This window comes from Hylobates moloch, unplaced genomic scaffold, assembly GCF_009828535.3.
Source record: "Hylobates moloch isolate HMO894 unplaced genomic scaffold, HMol_V3 SCAFFOLD_16, whole genome shotgun sequence".
NCBI classification, from domain to species: domain Eukaryota; kingdom Metazoa; phylum Chordata; class Mammalia; order Primates; family Hylobatidae; genus Hylobates; species Hylobates moloch.
In genome coordinates, this window is record NW_026652291.1 from 4,428,000 (window position 1) to 4,443,130 (window position 15,131).

At 39.1% G+C, this 15,131-nt stretch overlaps 1 non-coding gene across 1 annotated transcript; it reads left to right on the forward strand.

Moving 5' to 3' along the window:
• Nucleotides 1-5,165: 5,165 nt before the first annotated feature.
• On the forward strand, nt 5,166-5,381 carry LOC116456501 (small nucleolar RNA U3). Its single transcript, XR_004244720.1, has one exon. It is a non-coding gene; the product is annotated as a small nucleolar RNA U3 (small nucleolar RNA).
• Nucleotides 5,382-15,131: the final 9,750 nt, after the last annotated feature.

Sequence of the window (15,131 nt, forward strand, 5' to 3'; positions counted from 1 at the left end):
GGAGAGGAAGGAAAGGAGGGGAGGGAGGGACAGCAGGCCGTATCTTTGGTGCAGGGATTATTTCCATTTTATAATCTTGAGGCTCAGCCATGCAACCAGAAACTCTCGAGTGATTCCAGACTTATTATGACCCAATTTAACTCTAGGTCAGATGCTGGGCAGGAGACCCTGGACTTGGAGTGTCACAGACAGAAGGCAACTTGGAGGGCAACCAGGTCAGCCCACCCACTCCCCTCGGGGAGACTGAGGCCCCAGACAGAGGGGAAGTGACTTGTCCAAGACCACACAGGTCTTTCTGCATAGACCCTGCTCCCTCTGGAGTTTGTGCCTCCGTGTGAAGTTCTGTGACCTAACTGGCTTGGTCCAGATGACTCAAAGTTCCTCCAAGCTGAGACGTCTGCTTTTGTTCACGGCTTATTCCTGAGAAACCCTGGAAAGGGCAGCTGCAGCTGGAGCTGGCCCCCACCCCTCCCAGGCATTCCAAGGTCAAGGGTCCTTTCTCTCCTGATGCAGGAGACACCCGTGGGGAGAGAGGGAGGGATCTGCCCACTCCTGCAGCCCACACCTGCAGCGGAGGGCAGGAGAAGGCTCACCTGCAGGGGCCTGGGAGGGTCTTGTGAGCTCCTCGGACCCAGGTGGGAGCAGCTTCCATGCAGAGCTCAGACAATATCTTCCCTAGGGAAGTTTAGACAACGAGGCTGGTGAGCAAACTTCCTAGATTTGATTAGAAGAAGCCTGACCCTTTCAGGTTCTGCTGCTGACAGCCAAGAGCAGACTTGCCTCCTGCTCAGCAAGGTGGGGGCCACCACCGAGGCATCTTTTCTTTTAAAAAGAAAAAACAAGAATACCATGGTGACAGTGAGGATGTGGAGCAGTTGAGATACTCTTTTTCTTTCTTGCTGCTTGGAATGCGAAATGTTACAACTGCTTGGAAAACAGGTTTGCAATTGCAGTTTCTTATTGCTTTGAACACACACTTACTCCACAACCCAGCAATTCTCCTTCAAGGTATTTACCCAGAGGAAGTGAAAAGAAGTTCTGTTCACACAAACACTTCTGTGTGTAAGTTTGCGGTGGTTTTATTCATAATCACCAAAAATTGGAAATAACACAAATTTTATTTAACCGATGAAATGCATAAACAGACTGAAGTATATCCATACAATGGACTTGCACTGGAAAATATAAACAAACTACGGATGTGTGGAACGTGATGAAACTCGAAAGCGTTATGCTAAAAATGACGTAACTAGGAAATTCTGTAAACCCACTCTCCCCCAGAAGCAACAGAAATACTTGCAAAACAATAAAATTCAACTATTTTTGAATTCTGGAAATTAACTACACGCGAGAACAAACTGAAAAACACCAATTACCAATTACTGAACCTTGGTAATACCAGTGGGTCTGTGGCGTATTTAACTTGGGGCTATTCTCATACTCTCTCACCCTCCAGCTCAGAGGTGCAGTGGTGGTGAAAAGCCAACATTCTCGCAGCCAAAAGAGGATTGACTGCTTTAAAGCTCTGTAGCTGGAAGAGAGGATATTGAGTGTTCTCAACACAGGGAAATGATAAATGTTTGAGATTATAGATATCGGAATTACCATGATCTGATCATTAACATTGCATGTATTGAAACATCATTATCTATTATATATATATATATATATATATACACACACACACATATATATACAATCACTATGTGTCAATTAAAAGTAATTTTTATTTTGTCAGGCACAGTGCTTCATGCCTGCAATCCCAGCACTTCGGGAGACTGAGGCAGGAAGATTTCTTGAGCCCAGGAGTTTGGAACCAGCCCTGGCAACATAGTAAGATCCTGTCTCTACGAAAAAAAATTGTAAGATTAGCGAGGCACGGTGATATGCACCTGTGATCCCCCTTACTCAGGAGGGGAGAAGGATCACTTGAGCCCAGGAGGTCGAGGCTGCAGCGAGCCATGATTGGACCACTGCACTCCAGCCTGGGCAACAGAGTGAGACCCTGCCTCAAAAAACACTTTTTTTCAAAAGGGCCTATACTCAGAGAACAGTCAGTAGTTTAACCCAACCAGAAGCTGCCTAGAATATCTCTATTCCTATGATGTTGTTGCTATTTGACTTGTCCGTGAACTCAGCTCTGTAAATGAAACTTCATGCCCACAGCACTACTGAAAATGATAAGAATCTGCTGGTAACGTTGCTGCTGCCTAAGGCTATGATTTCAGTTGGGGCTAACAAGAGCCTGGCCGAAAAATGAAAAGGAAGACATACAGAACTAGAAAGCCACAGGGAACTTGAAGCGCTCTGTATTCCTGCCTGTGCAGGGCTATATACAGGTCCAAGAAAGACCTGGGGAAGGAGGAGGCCCTGTCACTCACTGCTGACCTTAAGGCCCTAAACAAGCAGGAAGTGGAAACTAGGGAGGGTTTTTAAACTGCTTGAAGTTTGAAAGTATGTACATTCCCACACAGATAACTTTGGCAAAGGATGGAGAACTGATGCTCAAGGCAGTTAAGAAAATCTGATCGATCACTTGCTGAGCAATAAATTGTATTGACAAAAGACTGAACCCCAGGAGGCCAAGCTTAAAGATATCAACAAACTGATCAAAAGGTGGGGAACAAGGAATTTATTGGCTGCATAGTACAGGAAACAGGGTTATGCCAGGAAAGCCACTAAACAAACAGGCAGCAAAAATAAAAACAAAAGCAAGCAAAAAGAGAAAAGAAAGACCCAGCAAGAACAATTCCTGGAAGGGGAGAAACTAATGACAGATTGTTGCAATGTGTTATCTAAAATGTCCAGTTTCCAACAAACAATTATGACATATGCAATAAAATGGGAACATATAGCCCATTCAAAGGAAAAAGACCAACCAACAGAAAATGTCCCTCAAGGCACCTACATGTTAGATTTGGGAGACAAAGAATTTTAAATAAATACGCAAATTTGGGAGCTTAAAAGTACAACACCTAAAATAAAAAATTCACTAGAGAGCTCAAGAATGAATTTGAACTCACGTAAGAAAGAATCAGAGGCCAAACATTTTTAAAGAATGAATACCAATTCTTCACAATCTCTTCTAAGAAGCAGAAGAGGAGGAAACACTTCCCAAATTATGAATATTCTTAGGCCAGTATTACCCTGATACCAAAACCAAAGAAAGACATCACAGGAAGAGAAAGCTACGGACCAGTATCTCTTATTACTATGCATACAAAATCCTCAACAAAATAGTGGCAAGTCATATCCAGCAACGTATAAAAATAATTCTACACCATGACCAAGTGAGATTTATCCCAGGAATACAAAGTTGGTTTAACACACAAAAATCAATTAATACAACACACTATATCAATAGAATTAAAAAACAAAAACTCTGTGGTCATCTCTATGCAGACAAACTACACGACAAAACCCAATAAATATTATGAAGAAAACACACAATAAACTAGGAATATAAGATAATTTTTTCTGAAACTGACAAAGGGCATCTTAGAAAAACTCACAGCCAACATCATATTTAATGGTGAAAGACTGGATTCTTTCTCTATAAGATCAAGACCAAGACAAGAATGTCTGCTCTCCTCATTTCTATTCAGCATCGTATTGGGGTTTCCAACCAGAGGAATTAGCAAGGAAAGAAAACAAAAGACATTTAGATTGGCGGAAAAAAGGTATAAGTATCTCTATTTCCATATGTCATGATCTTGTATACATAGATAGATAGATAGATGATAGATAGATAGATAGATAGATAGATAGGTAGATAGATAGATAGATTATGAATAACCCACTTTAAAAAACTATTAGAACTGATAAACAAATTCAGTAAGGTTTTAGGATATAAGACCAATACATAAAAATTACTTGTATTTCTATACACTTGCAATAGACAAACTAAAAATGAAATTAAGAAAATAATTGTATTTACAAAGGCATAATAAAAATGAAATAGGAATAAGTTTAACAAAAGAATTGCAAAGCTTATACTCTGAAAACCACAAAACATTGTTGAAAGAAATTAACACAGCTCTAAATACATGGGAAAACATCCCATGTTCCTGTATTGAAAGAATTAATATTGTTAAGATGGCAATACTCCCCAAATTGATCTGTGAGTTCAACACAATCCCTGTCAGAATCTCAGCTTTTTTTTTGCAGAAACTGACAAGCTAGTTCTAAAATTCATATGCAATTCAAGGGATTCAAAATAGCAAAAATAATCTTTAAAAAGAAAACCAAAGTAGAAAGACTCACACTTCCTGACTTCAAAACCTACTACAAAGCAAGAATAATTACTATAGTACAGTACTGGAAGAAGGGTAGATAACTAGATTAATGGAATAGAATTGAGAGTCCAGAAATAAACCCATGTTTCTATGGTAAACTGATTTTTGACAAGAATCCAAGTCCACCCACTGGAGAAAGAATGGTCTTTTGACAAATGGTGCTGAGACAACTAGATATCCACATGCAAAATAATGAAACTGGACCCTTACCTCACACTGTATTCAAATGTTAACTCAAAATGGATCAAACTTCTAAATGCAAAAACTGAAACTACAGAATTCTAGAAGGAAACAGAGGAGGTAAAATCTTCATAATCTTTGATTTGGCAATGGATCTTAGATATAACATCAAAAGCACAAGCGACCAAAGTAAAACCAGACATATCAGACTTCATCAAAATTAATTTTTGTTTGTTTGGTTGGTTTTTTTTTTTTTCCAAAGGACACTATTAAGGAAGAAAAAAGACAATGCACGGAATGGTAGAAAATATTTGCAAATCATATACCTGATAAAAATCTGTAATAGCCAAAAGGTGAAAACAATCCAAATGCCCATCAACTAATGAATGGATAACCAAAATATGGTATATCCATATAATGGAATATTATTTGGCCATAAAAAGAAATAAAGTATTGATATATGCTATGATATGGGTAAACCTTGAAAAAAGTATGCTAAGTAAAGAAAGCCAGTCACAAGAGGCCACAAATTATATAATTCAATTTATATGAAATGTCCACAATTGGAAAATTTATAGAGACAGATAGTACATTAGAAGTTGCTTAGGCCTGGGAGGAAGAGCATATGGAAGGTAGGAGGATGATAGTTAAAGAATACAAGTTTCTTTCTGAAGTAATAAAAATGTTCTGAAGACTATACTTTCAGGGATCATTTCTATAGTTCATTACTAGAGAAGTTTCTCTGAATGTGTAGAGCACCAGAAACTATGAGGAGGAGGCACAGAGTTCTCTCCTGAGCATGAAGCTGGCACTTGGTGTTGCTTTGCTGCAGCTGCCATTTACCATTGGTGATTGTTCTTGTCTTCCTCTTGGAGAGTAAGAGAAAGAGAATGCAGTCTGAGTGGTTCCTGTTTTTACAAAAAAAAAAAAAAAAAAAAAATTTATGAAGTTTATTGTGGCGCTGGTTGAACTTATTTGTAAATATATTAAAGACCATCGAACCCGAACTTTTTTAATGGATCCATTTTATATTATGTGAAATATATCTCAGTAAAACTATTTTTTTTAAAGAAGATGGATGTAGATGTGTAGCATTATTTCTGAGGCCTCTGTTCTGTTCCATTGGTCTATATATACATTGTGGTACCAGTACCATGCTGTTTTGGTTACTGTAGCCTTGTTGTATAGTTTGAAGTCAGGTAGCGTGATGCCTCCAGCTTTGTTCTTTTTGCTTGGGATTGTCCTGGCTATATGGGCTCTGTTTTGGTTCCATATGAAATTTAAAGTAGTTTTTTTCTAATTCTGTGAAGAAAGCCAATGGTAGTTTGATAGAGATAGCATTGAATATATAAATTACTTTGGACAGTATGGTCCTTTTCATGATATTGATTTTTTCTATCCATCAGCATGGAATGTTTTTCCACTGGTGTCCTCTCATTTCATTGAGCAGTGGTTTGTAGTTCTCTTTGAAGAGGTCCTTCACATCACTTGTAAGTGGTATTCCTAGGTATTTTATTCACTTTGTAGCAATTGTGAATGGTAGTTCACTCATGATTTGGTTCTCTATTATTGGTGTATAGGAATGCTTGTGATTTTTGCAGATTGATTTTGTATCCTGAGACTTTGCTGAAGTTGCTTGTCAGCTTAAGGAGATTTGGGGCTGAGACGATGGGGTTTTCTAAATATACAATCATGTCATCTGCAGACACAATTTGACTTCCTGTCTTCCTATTTGAATACCCTTTATTTCTTTCTCTTGCCTGAATCCCTTGGCCAGAACTTCCAATACTATGTTGAATAGGAGTGGTGAGAGAGGCCATCCTTGTCTTGTGCTGGTTTTCAAAGGGAATGCTTCCAGCTGTTGCCCATTCTGTATGATATTGGCTGTGAGTTTGTCATACGTAGCTCTTATTTTGAGATATGTTCCATCAGTACCTAGTTTATTGAAAGTTTTTAGCATGAAGGGGTGTTGAATTTTATCGAAGGCCTTTTCTGCATCTATTGAGATAATCATGTGGTTTTTGTCACTGGTTCTGTTTATGTGATGGATTACGTTTATTGATTTGCATATGCTGAACCATGCTTGCATCCCAGGGATGAAGCTGACTTGATCATGGTGGATAAGCTTTTTGATGTGCTGCTGGATTTGGTTTACCAGTATTTTATTGAGGATTTTCTCATTGATGTTCGTCAGGGGTACTGGCCTGAAATTTTTTCTTTTTGTTGTGTCTTTGCCAGGTTTTGTTATCAGAATGATGCTGGCCTAATAAAATGACTTAGGGAGGAGTCTCTCTTTTTCTATTGTTTGAAACAGTTTCAGAAGGAATGGCATCAGCTCCTCTTTGTACATCTGGTAGAATTTGGCTGTGAGTCCGTCTGGTCTTGGGCTTTTTTTGGTTAGTAGGCTATTAATTACTGCCTCAATTTCAGAACTTGTTATTGGTCTATTAAGGGATTCAACTTTTTCCTAGTTTAGTCTTGGGAGGGTGTATGTGTCCAGGAATTTATTTTATTTTAGTTTTTTAGATTTTCCAATTTATTTACATAGAAGTGTTTATAGTATTCTCTGATGGTAGTTTGTATTTCTGTGGGATCAGTGGTGATCTCCCCTTTATCAACCATCTGATCTTTGACAAACCTGACAAAAACAAGCAACGGGGAAAGGATTCCCTGTTTAATAAATGGTGTTGGAAAACTGGCTAGCCATATGCAAAAAACTGAAACTGGACCCCTTCCTTACTCCATATGCAAAAATTAACTCAAGATGGATTAAAGACTTAAACGTAAGACCTAAAACCATAAAAACCCTAGAAGAAAACCTAGGCAATACAATTCAGGACATAGGCATGGGCAAAGACTTCATGTGTAAAACACCAAAAGCAGCGGCAACAAAAGCTAAAATTGACAAATGGGATCTAATTAAACTAAACAGCTTCTGCACAGCAAAAGAAACTACCATCAGAGTGAACAGGCAACCTACAGAATGGGAGAAAATTTTTTGCAATCTATCCATCCAACAAAGGGCTAATATCCAGAAACTACAAAGAACTTAAACAAATTTACAAGGAAAAACCAAATAACTCCATCAAAAAGTAGGTGAAGGATGTGAACAGACACTTCTTAAAAGAAGACATTTATGAGGCCAACAAACATATGGAAAAAAGGTCATCATCACTGGTCATTAGAGAAATACAAATCAAAACCGCAATGAGATCCCATCTCACACGAGTTAGAGTGGGGAATCATTAAAAAGTCAGGAAACAACAGATGCTGGAGAGGATGTGGAGAAATAGAAACACTTTTACACTGTTGGTGGAAGTGTAAATTAATTCAACCATTGTGGAAGGCAGTGTGGTGATTCCTCAAGGATCTAGAACCAGAAATACCATTTGACCCAGCAATCCCATTACTGGGTATATACCCAGAGGATTATAAATCATTCTACTATAAAGACACATGCACACGTATGTTTATTGCAACATTGTTCACAATAGCCAAGACTTGGATCCAACCCAAATGCCCATCAACGATAGACTGGATAAAGAAAATGTGGCACATAGACACTGTGGAATACTATGCAGCCATAAAAAAGAATGAGTTAATGTCCTTTGCAGGGACATGGATAAAGCTAGAAACCATCATTCTCAGCAAACTAACACAGGAAAAGAAAACCAAACACCACATGTTCTCACTCATAAGTGAGAGTTGAACAATGAGGACACATGGACACAGGAAGGGGAATGTCACACACCAAGGCCTGTCTGGGGGTGCTAGGGGAGAGATAGCATTAGGAGAAATACCTAATGTAGATGACGGGTTGATGGGTGCAGCAAACCCCCATGGCACATGTATACCTATGTAACAAACCTGCATGTTCTGCACATGTATCCCAGAACATTTTTTTTTTTTTTTTTTTGGAGACGGAGTGTCACTCTGTCACCCAGGCTGGAGTGCAGTGGCGCAATCTCGGATCACTGCAAGCTCTACTTCCTGGGTTCATGCCATTCTCCTGCCTCAGCCTCTCCGAGTAGCTGGGACTACAGGCGCCCGCCACCGCGCCCGCCTAATTTTTTGTATTTTTAGTAGAAACGGGGTTTCACCGTGGTCTCGATCTCCTGACCTCGTGATCCGCCTGCCTCGGCCTCCCAAAGTGCTGGGATTACAAGCATGAGCCACCACGCCTGGCCTTAAAGTATAATAAAAAATCATATAATAAAATAAAAAGGGTAGAATGATAAACTGTTTTGAATGTTACTCAGATAAAAACTCTCTCTCTCTCTCTCTCTCAGTGGTGGCAGAGAGAGAGAGCAAGAGTAAGGAAATTGGTAAACTTAAAAATAGACCAATAGAGATCATTGAGCATAGGGAACAAAAGTAAAAGAATGAAGATAAAATGGACAGAGTCTCAGACATCTGTAAAAATCATCACATGTACTAACATATGCATAATGGGAGCCCCAAAATGAAAAAGAGAATGAGGCAGAAAATGATTGAAGAAATAATGACTAAAAGGTTCCCAAGTTGGATGAAAAGCATTAATAAAAACATCCAAGAGGCTTGACAAAATCCCAGTAGATTAAATTCAAAGAGATCCACATCTAAACACATTATAGTCAAACTGATAAAAGTCAAAGACAAAAAGAACATATCGAAAGTAGCAAGAGAAAACTACTTACAAAGAACAATGTTTTCAAATAAGACTAATTGCTGACTTCTCCTCAGAAACTGTGGAGGCCAGAAAAAAATGACATAACATCTGAAAAGGTTAATAGCAAAGACTGTCAACCGATAGTTTTACAGCCAGCAAAAGTATCCTTAAAATAAAGAAAAAATAAACGTATTTTCAGATAAACAAAAACTAAAAAAAACCTATTGCCATAACATCAGCCATACAAAAAATACTATAGAAATTCTTCATGCTGAAAAGAAAGGGCATTAGATAGTAACTCAAATCTACATAAAGAGACAAAGAATACTGTAAATGTAACTATATAGGTTAATCCAAAAAAACAATATGAATGTATCTCTGTAATTTTTTCTCTTCTCTAATTTAAAAGAAAACTTTACAAACCAATAATTATAAATCTATGTTGATGAGAAAACAATGTATATGGTTGTATTTTGTATGATAATAACAGCATAAAAGAGTGGAGAAGACATAGAGCTAGAGGGAAGCAAAGATTTTGTGTAGTAGTAAAATTAACTTTGTATTAATCTGGACTAAATTGTTATAAATAGAGATAATAATTGTAATCTCCATGCAACCATGAAGAAAATAACTCAAAAATACATAGTAAAAGAAATGGAAAAGTTTTAAAATGGTACACTAGAAAATATCCGTTTAAAACATAATAAGTCAGTAATGGTGGAAAATAAGAACAAAAAGGGCATAAGACAGAAAATAGACAGCAAAATGATGAACAAATCCTACCTTATCAATAATGACATGATCTGTGCTGGAAACCCCATGGTACATGATTACCTGTGTAACAAACCTGCACATCCTGCACATGTACCCCAAACTTTAAAAAAAGTTGAAGAAAATAATAATAATAATGACACAAAATATCATATCAATTGGATTAAAACTCCAATTAAAATGCAAGGATTGGCAGAATGAATAAAATGTATGATCCAACTATATGCAATCTATAACAGACATAATGTAGATTGAAAGACACAAACAGGTAGAAAGTATTGATAAATGGAAACAGATGTACCATGAAAATATAAACAGAGTTAGAGTGGCTATATTAATGCCAGACAAAATGCATTTTAAGACAAAAAGTTACTAGAAACAGCAATGACATTTTATAATGGTGAAAGTGTCAATCCATCAAGAGGATATAGCAATCACAAACAGGTATGCACCTAACAACATAGTCCTAAGAGACATAAAGACAAAACTCAGAATTAAAGATAAAAATAGGCAATTCAACTAAAATAGCTAGAGATGTCAATACCTCACTTTCACTAATATATGGAGCAGTTAGACAAAATAAGGAAAAAGAAGACTTGAACAACACCATGAACCAACTAAACCTAACAGAAATGTATAGAACATTTCACTCAACAACAGCAGAATATGTATTCTTCTCAAGAGCACACTGGACATTCCTCCAGGATAGACCATACATTAGGCCATAAAACCAGTCTCAAGAAATTTAAAAAGGCTGAGATCAGCAAAGTATGTTCTCTGACCACATGGGATGAAATTAGACGTCAAAGACAGAAGGAAATTTGGGAGATTTACACATATGTGGAATTAAACCACACACTCCTACATAACAATGGATCAAAGGGTAAACTGCAAGGGACATTAGAAGGTATGTTGATAGGAATGAAAACAGAAACACAAGATACCAAAACTGTGGTATGTAGGGAAGTAGGGCTCAAAGGAAAATTTATGCCTACATTAAAAAAAGAAGAAAAATTTCAAATCCACAGCCTAAACCTCCACACTAAAAAACTAGAAAAAACAATGCAAACCAAACCCAAACCAGTATAAGGAGAGAAAGTGGAAAGTGGAAATTAACAAAAAATAATAGAAAAACAATAGAAAAGATTAAAAAAACAAAAGCTGGTTCTTTGAAAAGACTGACAAACCTATTGTAGACTGACTAAGAGCAAAAGAGAAAACTCAAATTACTAAAATCAGGAGAAAGGGGACATTACTACCAGTCTTACAGAAATAAAATGTATTATAAGAGACTATTGTGGCCAAGAAATTAGATAATCTAAATTAAATTATTTTCTATAAATCACAAATGACCAAAACTGAAGGAATAGAAAATCTGAATTGTATTAATACCTATAACAAGTGAAGAGATTTCGTTAGTAATCTGGAAAATTCCCACAAAGAAAAGTCAATGTCCAACTGGTCTCATTGGTGAACTCTAACAAATGTTTGGAGAAAAGTTAACACTAGTCCAAAGCAAACCAAAAATGTGAAGATGTGAGAACACTTTCCAACTCATTCTATGCAGTCAATATTGTCCTGATACCAAATCACACAAAAACATCACAAGAAAAGGAAACCATATTCCTTGTAAATATAGATGCAAAACTCCTCAACAAAAATACTAGCAAACTGAATCCAGTAGCATATAAATACAAGTAACTATACACCATGACCAAGTGGGATTTCTTCCAGGAAGGGCTGGTTAACCAAAAATAAATTAATAAAATATATATCAATAGAAGAAAGGATAAAAATCATACAATCATCTCAATAGATGCTGGAAAAGCATATAACAAAATCCAATACTTATTCATGATTAAAAAGAAAAAACTGCCAGTAAAATTGGAATAGAAAGGAACTTTCCCAACTTAATGAAGAGTATCTAGGAAAAATCTATAGCAAAGATCAAACTTAGTGGTGAAAGATTGTATGCTTTCCTCCTAAGATCGAGTAATGAGACAAGAATGTCTGCTTTCATCACTTCTACCCAATATTTTATTGGAGGTTCTAGCCAGAAAAATGTAGTAAGAAAAGAAATAAAAGACGTCCAAATTGCAAAGGAAGAGGTAAAATTATCTCTGTTTGCAGATAACATGGTCTTTTACATCTACAAAGAATCCTATTACAACCACTAGGAACTAAAAGAACTAAAAGAATCCACAAAAAAATCCTACTAGAACTAATAAACTTCAGCAAAGTTACAGAGTCAACATACAAAAGTCAGTTTTAGCTCTATACACTAGCAATAAGTAATCTCAAATAAAAATTTAAGAATACAATACTTTCACATTATCATCAAAAACATAAAATACTTCAGAGTAAATTTAACAAAGAGGTACTAGGCTCATAGACTGAAAATGACAAAACATCGCTTATGGAAATTAAAGAACTATTTAAATGGAGATGTGTTCCATGTTCGTGAATTGGAGGACTCAACATTGTTAAGATGACAATTCTCCCCAAATTGATCTACAGTTTTAACGGAATCCTTATCACAATTCCAGAAATTTTTTTTTCCTCCAGAAACTGAGAAGCCAATCTTAAAAATTATATGGAAATTCAGAAGACTCAGAACGACCACAGCAATCTTTGTTTGCTTTTTTTGGTTGTTGTTGTTTTTGTTTTGAGATGGAGTTTCTCTCTTTTGCCCAGGCTGGAATGCAATGGTGTGATCATGGCTCACTACAACCTCCGCCTCCCGGGTTCAAGTAATTCTCCTGCCTTGGCCTCCCAAGTAGCTGGGATTACAGGCATATGCCACCATGCCCAGCTAATTTTTGTATTTTTAGTAGAGATGGAGTTTTGCCATGTTGGCCAGGCTGGTTTTGAACTCCTGACCTCAAGTGATCCACCCACCTCGGTCTCCCAAAGTCTGGGATTACAGGCGTGAGCCACTGTGCCTGGCCGACCACAGCAATCTTGAGTAAGAACAGAGTTGGAGGATACTGTATTAGTCAGCTAGGGCTGCCCAAACAAAATATCACAGACTAGGTCACTTAAAACAACAGAACTGTGTTCTCCCACAGTTCTGGAGGCCAGAGTCTGGAATTAGGTGTCAGCAGGGCTGTCCTCCTATCAGGAGTTCAGTCGAGATTTTGTCTCTGTTCCATTCCAGCTTCTGGGCTTCTGGTGGCTCTTGGCATTCCTTGGTTGTGGCCACATCGCCCTCCTCTCTGCCTGCAGCCTGGCGTGCTCTTCTCCTCTATTCTCTCCTCTGTACGTCTCTCATAGGAACATTTGTTATTCAGTTTAGAGCCCACTCTGATAATCCAGCACCATCTCATCTTAAAATACTTCACTTAATTGCATCTGCAAAGACCCTTTCTCCAAATAAGATTGAATTCACAGTTTCCAGGGATTAGGATGTGGACATATCTTCTTGGAGGCCACCATTCTATTATAGAGGGTGTTCACATCCTAACTTCACAACTTACTATAAAGCTGCACTTATCAGGGCAATAAGACACTGTCATAAAGATAGACATATAGATCAACAGAACAGAATTTGAGAGTCCAGATATAAATCCTTATATTTATGGTCAATTGATTTTTAACAAAGATGCTAAGGCAATTCATTGCCAAAACCTTTCCAACAGATGGTGCTGAGATAACTGGATATCCATGCAAAGAGATGCTCTTGGGCCCTTACCTCACACCACACACATACACTGCTCCTGTTTGCAGCTTGATGCCAGGCTCATGCTGGAAGTCTGAGGTCTTCTCTGTTGTCCTGATCTAGTCTCAGTCTGGGGCAGGTTCTCTGCACCTGGTTTCAGGGGCGGGTCGTTGCCTGCCTTCCTACCCTGATAACTTGGCCTTGTGTCTGTGATTGGTCTTGTCAGGGAGTTCCCTGCACCTCCCTAGCAGTTGCAGCTTCTGTTTAGCATCAGGGTCAGATCCAGCAGGGCCCAAGGTGCATTTCTGCTTTACTCCCAAGGCAAAGCGTTTTTTCTTGTGCCCTTCTCTCCAGAAACAATGGGCTTTTGCCTGTGTCCTGGGGTTGCAGATTTCACTACCCCTCCACCAGCAGTGTAAGGCTTTTGCTTCTTAAGACTGAAGGGTCTGGGGACATGGGCAGTCATTAATGCGCATGCCAAATTAGGGAAGCTGTCAGTTATCAATCAGTTATCAATCAAGTCCAGGTCATTTGGGGCCAACTGTTACAGAAGCCAGGGTTTAGATTGTCGCTAAAGGTGGCCACGTGGCCTCCTGCAAGTCTAACTCACCGTAGGTTTGCTTCCTGAGTTGTTGTTGTAGATTTGTGTTAGTTCCCTGGGCAGGTTGTAGGTCAGAGTTCTGTTTTCGTCTATGGCCTAGCCATCTTGGGTTTATATATTCAATCTCTCGTGGCCATGTTGTCAGGGCTATGTTCTCCAGCAGGACAGGATACAGTCTTTAGGACACTGAGCTCCTTCAGGATGAGGCCATGTTTTAGGGCAAGTCCATGGCTTAAGGCCATGGGCTTCCTCAGGACAGGGTGATGGTTTCCACACTGTAATTGCTCTCAGGAGAGGGCTATCACAGCTGTGAAGCTGGGAGCTGTCCCAGAACAAGGCCAAATAGACTGGGGCCTTGGGGCCATGAGCTCCCACAGACAGGGCCCTGGCTTCAAGCTCTGGGCAAACTCCGGACAGGATCAGGGGCTGTGAGCTCCTTTTGGACTCGTAACTCTCTCAGGACAGGGGCCAGGCCTTTGGCACAGTGAGCTCCCCAGGGACACAAGCCCAGTCCTGTGTCCCCAGCGCGAAGCAAATCTTGGCACCAGCTGCCTACAGCAATGGCTTTGCCTGATTCTTGAAGGTTTGCGGCAAAGAAAGTGCTGGCTGTGCAGGTGGGGGCTGGGAGGGGGCTGGGAGGGGGCTGTCCTGGAAGGCTGGTGAGTGGCCGGAGAGTGAGCAGAAGCAGAGTTTCCAATATCACTCCACGATCTCTTCCCAAATCTGAATCAGGAACATGTGGCTCCGATCTCCTGTGTAGGTTCCAGCGCTTAGCACTTGGCAAGGATTTATGTAAATCCTATACCTTCCAAATAAACCCGCCTGCAGGCTGGGGCTGGGAACGGTCTTTTTCCCCGAGGGGCCGGGACAATGAGTGCACAGAAAGTGGCTTCTCTTGGCCTGCTCATCACCACTCGGGCCTTTTGCCTCAACCCCTGCCAGAAGCTGCCTGACAGTTGCCTGTCACTCTGTCATCCA